General features: G+C 37.8%; 1 pseudogene; it reads right to left on the bottom strand.

Moving 5' to 3' along the window:
* Positions 1–2,837: 2,837 nt before the first annotated feature.
* Positions 2,838–7,336, bottom strand: LOC107710493 (carcinoembryonic antigen-related cell adhesion molecule 1-like; annotated as a pseudogene).
* Between the last annotated feature and the right edge of the window lie 1,390 nt (positions 7,337–8,726).

Raw genomic sequence — 8,726 nt, 5'->3', positions numbered from 1 at the left:
GAAGCTGGACAAACAAACTGGATCTCTGATCATCACAAACACCAGAACTGAACACACTGGACTCTATAAACTACAGACCAACAGTCTGAGCAAGAGTTTCAGTCTCACTGTCTATGGTGAGTTAAATATTGGTTGCACCTGTTTTATTTAGTAAAGCTTTTAAGTAAATGCATCTCAACATTTTGATTATTTTGATCCTTGATTATTAAAATAAGTAAATCCTTGGAACATTTAAGCAAATAATTGTCCTCTCTGCTACTTGTCCAAATAACAAGCTCACGACAAGTATGAATCTTTTGTAAATGTATAGAGAAGTGAAGATCAGTACTGTCAGTACATGACGAGACACTCACTGACTGACTGATGCTGAAATAAACACTTAATTCTGATCTGTTCTTTACTCTCTCATGTTTTTCAGCTCGTCTGCCTGTTCCTGTCAGTCTGATCTCAGCATCAGTCTCTCTCTACCTAGGTAGGTGGAATATCAGGATAAAAACACCTACAGCTGTGTGCTCAACAATCCCATCAGCAACCAGACCACACATCTGGACATCAGCAAACTCTGTCACACATGTGCAGGTATGGCAGCCCTGAATATGTGGTTATTTATTTTTTTCCATACAATGAAAGTTCATAGTTATTTAACATAAAGTCCAAATAAGTCTCTCAAATTTTTGTGTTTCAATAAAAGGTATAATTTTTCTTACATTGACAGTACCTGCACTTTTTAAATTCCTGACAGAGACTTGTTGAAAATCACTATTTTATCATTGCTCACTTGTTATTTCAGAAGTCCACATCCACTGTTGCGGTTCTATTGAAGCTGTGATCCGATTGGTCATCTCTGCTCTGGTGGGTGTGGCTACTGCGGCTGTTGTGGTTTATGACATCAGATCTAGAAGTGGCTAAAATGAGAGAACAGATAGTACAAATATTGTGACATATGTTGGCATTTTGATCTATTAATATGACAATATATATTCAAGGATTTAAATTCAAGTTAATAAAATCAACAAGAGCTTTAATGTGTGGGTGCAATCGTATTAAAAAAAACATACATGCTTTTTCATATTATATATAAATCACACTGAGAAAAGAAATATGGCATTCAAAAGAGAATGTGGTCTAAAGGTATTGCTAGTGATGCAAAACGAAGATTTGCTTACCAAAGCTTTCCTTAATATGGTGTAGGGCCTTCTGGGGACCAAAGTATTCTTTATAACTTTATTCTAAAGGACACCTTAAAATAAAGTGTTACCCAACTTGGTTATTAACAAGAAGTCAGAATGCCTTGCCCATCACACAGCTAATATTATCCACAGTGACAGTTAAAATTGCAAATCATATCAGATCACCTAACGCAGTATTAAATTGTATGCAACAAACAAAAATACATTTTACAGAAAAAAAAGAAGAAAAACCTGAAAAAAATCCCTTGTTGCATAAGTGTGCATACCCTATTATTATAATAGGGGATGTTGGTGAATTAACCAATTAAATTCAAACTCTTACTAAGAAGCAATTACAATCCTCCAGTTATAATGGTAAGTGATGCTGATTAACCCTGAATTAAACAAACAAACAACAACAAACGCCATTTTTGAAAAAAAATTCTCAATATTTTCTTGGTTGCATCTAATTGATGAAGCCATGACAAAATATTTGCAAAACATTAGATGTTCCATGGAATAACTGTGAAGGCCATAATCAACAAGTGGAGACAATAGGGTACAACAATGACATTGCAAAGAACATGAATAACAGGAAAAACACTTTTAACCTGTTTTTAGAACGTCATGCTGTGAGCAAGGTGTTGTAAAAGACAAGTGTTGCAGTCAAACAAGTTAATCTAGCATGTGATTACCCAGAAAAACAATGGGAAAGTACCACAGTGGAATGGAAAAACACGTTCTGTCTGAATGGCCCCTGAGACTGCCTTAAAATGTGTTATTGTCTAATGAAACCAAATTACAAACCATTTCGCACAAAACCTGCAGGCCTCCATTAAAATCTGAAGATGAAGATTTTAAGTCAATAAAGGAATGGCTTCAGAAAAGAAAGAACAATTTGGAAAGGTCCAGTCTGATGCCAGGCCTAAATCCAATCAAAAGAACTTGAGGAATTTCTTGAAGAGGGCTTTAGACAGGAGATTCCCTGGCCCGTAATATGATCAATCTTGAGCTCTTTTGCAAAGGAAAAGCAGTAAAAACAGCCAAATAGACATATTCAAAAAGACCGACTGCAGTATTAAATGAAAAGGTGTATTTTTGTCTTTTATTTTTGTATTTTTCTTAAAAGTTTCTATTTATTTGTTACATTAATTTTGTTGGTTTTAATATTGCATTAAATGTGGAAAAAGATCTGACATGATTTAACTTGGATTAATTTTTTACATCTTAAAAGCCTGCAATTGTAACAGAGGTGTGTAGACTTCCAGTAACAGGTGATTTTAAAAGTGCTTTATTGTTAGGTATGTTTGAGAAACGATGGATCAATGGGACTAATGCTTCAGTAGAAATCATGTTAGGGACTACCCACTAATTCTGCTGGGTCAACGCAGTCATATGACCTGAAAAATAATCACACACACACACACACACACGCACGCGCACACACACACACACACACAATTAAATATCAATTTTGCACAATACAGATAATGTTTTCCTCTCAGTGTCTTGAAGAGGGCTTTAGACAGGAGATTCCCTGGCCCGTAATATGATCAATCTTGAGCTCTTTTGCAAAGGAAAAGCAGTAAAAACAGCCAAATAGACATATTCAAAAAGACCGACTGCAGTATTAAATGAAAAGGTGTATTTTTGTCTTTTATTTTTGTATTTTTCTTAAAAGTTTCTATTTATTTGTTACATTAATTTTGTTGGTTTTAATATCGCATTAAAGGTGAAAAAAGATCTGACATGATTTTACTTGGATTCATTTTTTACATCTTAAAAGCCTGCAATTGTAACAGAGGTGTGTAGACTTCCAGTAACAGGTGATTTTAAAAGTGCTTTATTGTTAGGTATGTTTGAGAAACGATGGATCAATGGGACTAATGCTTCAGTAGAAATCATGTTAGGGACTACCCACTAATTCTGCTGGGTCAACGCAGTCATATGACCTGAAAAATAATCACACACACACACAATTAAATATCAATTTTGCACAATACAGATAATGTTTTCCTCTCAGTGTAGTATTAATAGGCAATACTTGTCATTTCTGGCGCTCCTGCGGCGATAGAAAATCACACCAACAGCTACAGCTGCAGCCACCAGTAGAAGAACAATAACAGATAGACCTGCTACAGCACCTGGAGACAGACCTGAATCTGGAATAAAAGAGAGACTGAATGAATGAATGAGTCAGATTGGTCTATAACAAACAATATAAGATATAAGGTTTGAGAAAGTAAATGTGAACCTGATTCAGTTTAAAATAAAACACTGTTTGATTCAGTAATATCAAAATCACTGTTGATTCAGTTGATTCAGTACCAAAAAGAAATGTAACGATACAATTCTTTATATTTCTCTGTATGAGTCCAAATGCCTGAATGACTAAATTACACTTACTAATGACAGTAACATCGAAGCTCTTTACACGGCTGATGCTGCGGCGGCGACGCTGGCTGCTGCTGCTGATCTTTAGTTCATAAAGTCCAGAGTCTGTGATTCTGATGTTCTTGATGGTCAGAGATCCAGTCTGATGATCCAGCTGCAGTCTGTTTCTGAATCTCTCAGGACAATGAAAATCTGTGCAGGTCTTATTGGGATCTCCAGTGATTTCAGCGATGAGAGTGTCATTAAAATACCACGTCATCACATGATTTGGTTGTTTTATTACTCCAGGATCTAAAGTAACAGATTCTCCCTCCTTCACTGACTTTCTCTTCATTGTATCTTGTTCAGCAGCGGAAACATCTGAAACACAAACCAACAACTGCTGGAGGACCATTTTGGGGAAAGAAACTCCACAACAAGAAAAAAACTGTGAAAACGTACCTGTGGGAATGTTTTCGCGAGACACAAAATACGTACCAATAAGTAAATTAAATTAAATTAAATTTATGCATTTAGCAGACGCTTTTATCCAAAGCGACTTACAGTGCATTCAGGCTATACCTTCATATACAAGTACAATACATATCACTGCAGTTTCCAACAGAAATGATTGTTTTTCCCCGGAACAGATACGTTGTGACATAGGTTTCGTACACGTCACCGCAGATCTGTTTCGACCTCACTCTGACCGTCACTAATGGTCTAAATAGAATGATAACCTTTGTTCCGCCTTCTCTCGAGACCTTATGTAAACAAAGTCATGCCCATCACCAGTGAGCACTGCTGTTTTAATGTCTGTTGCCCAGCGAGGAGCGAATGGTATGGATTTTGTAGTTCCTCGCGACCCTGTTGACACGAGTCATCCTATTTAGACCTTTAGTGACGGTCAGAGTGAGGTCGAAACAGATCGTAAGTTATGACTATAACTATGGATCTGTGAGACCGAAGGATGACCGTCACTAATCCTTGTCGCTCGGATCTCTGGGGTGTTCAAGGTAAGAGAACGATCCGGAAGTAAAACCCGCTTTTATACGTGCAGGAGTTCCGCCTCCGGGGTCATGGGCATGACTTTGTTTACATAAGATCTCGAGAGAAGGCGGAACGAAGGTTATCATTCTATTTAGACCGTTAGTGACGGTCATCCTTCGGTCTCACAGATCCATAGTTATAGTCATATCTTACGTTCTGTCTTGAAATGTCCGTTGAGTGGCGCTATAACTCTAAGTTATAGCGTCAACGCCTCTCGTTTACTTTGAATAGAGTGACATCAAGTGTTGGCGAAATGAATTGTGGGTCCGTCGCGTCGCATTGGGTCCGTTGCTCGCGGCAAAAGTTGAAAACTTTTCAACTTTTCAAGCGTCAACGCAGGCGTCAGCCAATCAGATTGCCTTATGCAAATACCCTAGTGCAGACGCTAGCCAATTGCGTTCATGCAACACCAGAAGACTAATGTGATTGGCTGTTGTCACTATGACAGTTGCGTCAGCACCAAGCTTCAGAAACGCCCTCCGTCAAGTGTTAACGCTGACGCCCCGTGTGAATGGGGCGTAATGCTCCATGATGTTTTAAAATAACGTACCATCTGCACTACACCTAAACCTACCCAATAGTATGAACAAAAGCGAATGCAAAATTAAAACACAATCGCAAGCATGCCGTTTTAGCTTGTTTTTCAATCTTTCAGCTCTTTCATCATGAGTCATGTTTTTCAAGGGATTCGTACCCAAGGATTACGCATCATAAGCCCAATTCAGTGCAGGCTGAGCTACCGAGCAAGCTCACATACGGAAAGCGAAACATATGGAGCTGTAATCATAACTGTGAACGAAAATGATTACAAGTGCTCGCTGTTTTAATATTTCTAGTGGACATTTCTGTTGGAAACGGCAGTGATATGTAGCTATTGGTACATCTTTTGCATCTTGCAAAAACATTTCCAAAGCTACGTTTTCGTCATGAGATCAGGTAATAAGTAGGTTTTTTTATTGACCTTTAGTTTGTACAGCAACCTTTATTTGTAGGGGGCACAAGATGACACTTTATTAAAGTAATGCACTTTTTTGCTTGTTGCTGTTACATGGACAATGAGCAGGCAGTGGCGAGCATCTAAGTGCAGGGAGTGTTTAATAAAAAGACGGCAAAACATACAGGACACTGGGAGCCAGGGAACACAGAAAGACAGATAAACACGAACACTGACTGTCGACCAACGAGTGGAACACAAGCACTATTTATACACAAAAGAACACGCTAACAAGATAACAAGGGGGCGTGGTAAATGGGAAACACCTGGGGAATCTAATCACGGGGAACCAATCGACAAAAGGACTACAAACAAGGCACAGGAAATACTTCAACATAAAAGTCCAGACAGGGCACAGAGAACATGTAGTTGCTAATCAACAACTAACTATTAAATCTATCAACTTACCAACAGAAAGACAATTTTGATTTTATTTATAGCTACTGTTCTGGGCTGCATTTCCCAAAATCCTTTAAAAGCTTTTAAAAATGTATAAAATCCAAACATTTGTTAAATTACTCACTACGGACAGAAAGACTGAAGGTCTTTTCACTGATGCTGTTGCTGCTGAAGATCTTAAGTTGATAAAACTCCAGAGTCTGTGGTTCTGGTGTTCATGATGGTCAGAGATCCAGTCTGATGATCCAGCTTCAGTCTGTCTCTGAGTCTCTCAGTACCTTCGTTACACTGAACATCAGTACAGGTCTTCCTGGGATCTCCATTGATTTGAGCGATGCGAGTGTCATTACAATACCATCTGATTCTGTCTTCTTGGTTTTTCTTAATACCAGTGAGTAGAGTGACTGAATCTCCCTCCATCACAAACACAGACACTCCATCTGCCTCAACGCCAGACGCACCTGAAGAAAAAAAATCAACAGACAAACTTTTCACTTTTGGGATGATGGGAAAAAATATACAGTATGCCATTTTAAACCACAATAAGACTCAAATAATATAAATCAAAAATTCCTTTTTTTAATATTCTTTTTTTACAGCTTGAATGCACCATTCACACTTTGACGCTACACTCTAAAATTCCCTATTTAACCCAGCACTGGGTTGTATTTAACCCAGCATTTTTTTAGAGTGTATAATATTATCTACATCAACAAAAATGTCAATACTTTATCTCAAGGATGAGACATTTTTTTTATACCAATTCACTAGACCTGATCATTTACAGGACCCTTTTTTCAATAGTTTTGCCAGGAGCCTATAAAAATAGATATATGTTTTGTCATTCACGATCTGATATTACTCTTGTTGTCCCCGCACAAAAACGTATCGAAAACTACGTGTTCACATCTTATATCACAAACACATTTCACTTCAATTCATCCTGGACTTAAAACAACAATAATTAAGAAATAATTGTGCCTAGTGTAAAGTGAGAGCTGGCACAAAAAGAAACACATTTGTCACATTAGTCAGATTGTAGGCTAAATCTTTCACCCTACACAAACTCACAGAATACGAGCGAAATAAAAAACATAATATAGGCCTACTAATATACATAATATAGGCAACATAATATAATAAACTTCTGTCAAATACAAAGCAATTAGATCTGGCACATAATAAAACGGCGTCATTCTTCGTTCGGTTTATCGATCGGAAAAGAGATTGTAGGCCTAGGCTATAATGTCTTACCATGGTCCGGAAAAAACAAACAGACTGACAGCAATATAAAGGGAAACTTCATTTTCACCACTTTTATCAGAAAAAAACAATCCAATGTAGACTCAAACAAAAGTGCCTCACTCTTCCATATTAGTGACCACAAGTTAACGTTAAAGTGAAAGTAACACCGTGTCTACACATAACAAAAGACAATAGAAGCCATTATAATCAGTGACGCTGTCTCAACGGGAGGCGGCGCGACGATAAATCTCCGACAGTAAACTGATGCTTTGTTTATGAAGAATTGATACAAAGTACAACTGATTTGCAACGATGGTATTTTCGCTTCCAGTGTAGACAGCCTTTAAGCTGTTGTGTGAACATTCGGTGTAAACACTCGGCAGTGATGGGAGCTTTCGAAACACTTCGTGATAGTCCAGCTGATATGTGAAAATACAAGCATGAAAATCAAGGATTACAATGATACCATATATAGCAACATAAACTGTTCAGGCGAAGAGTTAATGGTGAAATCAGCTATGTGAGAAGGAAATAACAGTATCTGAGCATCACAGTACCACAGCACTAATCTCAGGTAAGTGTATTTTTCCTTACCTCTCAGGCAGAGTCAGGTAGGCGGTAGTATGTTTCCAATACATTCTTGTTCTCTCTCAACACTGCTCTAACATCACATGCGCATGGCAACACAATCAGGTGAACAGTTAAATTTTAATTCAGTGACTTTATGAGAAGGATTACAATGAAATCTCAGAAGATGCAGAATGAAATTTCAAACATATTTCATGTAAACTTAATTTACAATCACTCTCTGGGGCCAGAAGGAGAAGCCATGTGCTTGTATAATGGGTCCCAGTGATGTAGTGTATATGGTGAAGAGGAGGGGTCCAATAACTGATCCCTGAGGAACCCCAGTGACCAGTTGATGTTCTTTGGATACCTCTCCTCCCCAGGAAACCCTGAAAGATCAACCTGTGAGATAAGATTAGAAGAGAAACGTAAAATGGTCGCCATGGCATCCACAAGGCGTTTTTGTGATGGCTCCATTTCTGAAAATGTTCAGGGCCCTAACCTGTACAATTGTACCAAGTTTTATGCTTTTATGAAAAAGTGAACATATCACCTCAAATTTTGCACATATCACCAGGACTATGAAGCTTATGAATCGTTTCGATTCAGTTGTTCGGAACTCGTATCAAACTGTAGCCTATCAAATTGGTTTCGAAACATTTCGAAATACCGAAGTTTCGCCGCCAGATTGCATTGATCTGGTTAATCCATGAAAGAGTGTTCCTTGACTCTTTTCCTTTTTCTTAAAAATAAATTAATTAATTAATTAAAAAAGCAATTGTCTGAGCCCGTTTGTGACCGTTTTCTCAGCTTCCTGCATGAGGTCATTTTCCTGTGGCTCTATTGTAATTAATTCCATAGGATATATGCTTCATACACACAAAAAGAAAAAGTCCAGAACTCTTCACTACATGCACAAGTTGTTTGTT

Source organism: Sinocyclocheilus rhinocerous, unplaced genomic scaffold, assembly GCF_001515625.1.
Source record: "Sinocyclocheilus rhinocerous isolate Xijiao unplaced genomic scaffold, SAMN03320098_v1.1 scaffold5255, whole genome shotgun sequence".
NCBI lineage: Eukaryota > Metazoa > Chordata > Actinopteri > Cypriniformes > Cyprinidae > Sinocyclocheilus > Sinocyclocheilus rhinocerous.
Note: the sequence above shows the minus strand (reverse complement) of the source record. Positions and strands in the feature narration are given on the sequence as shown.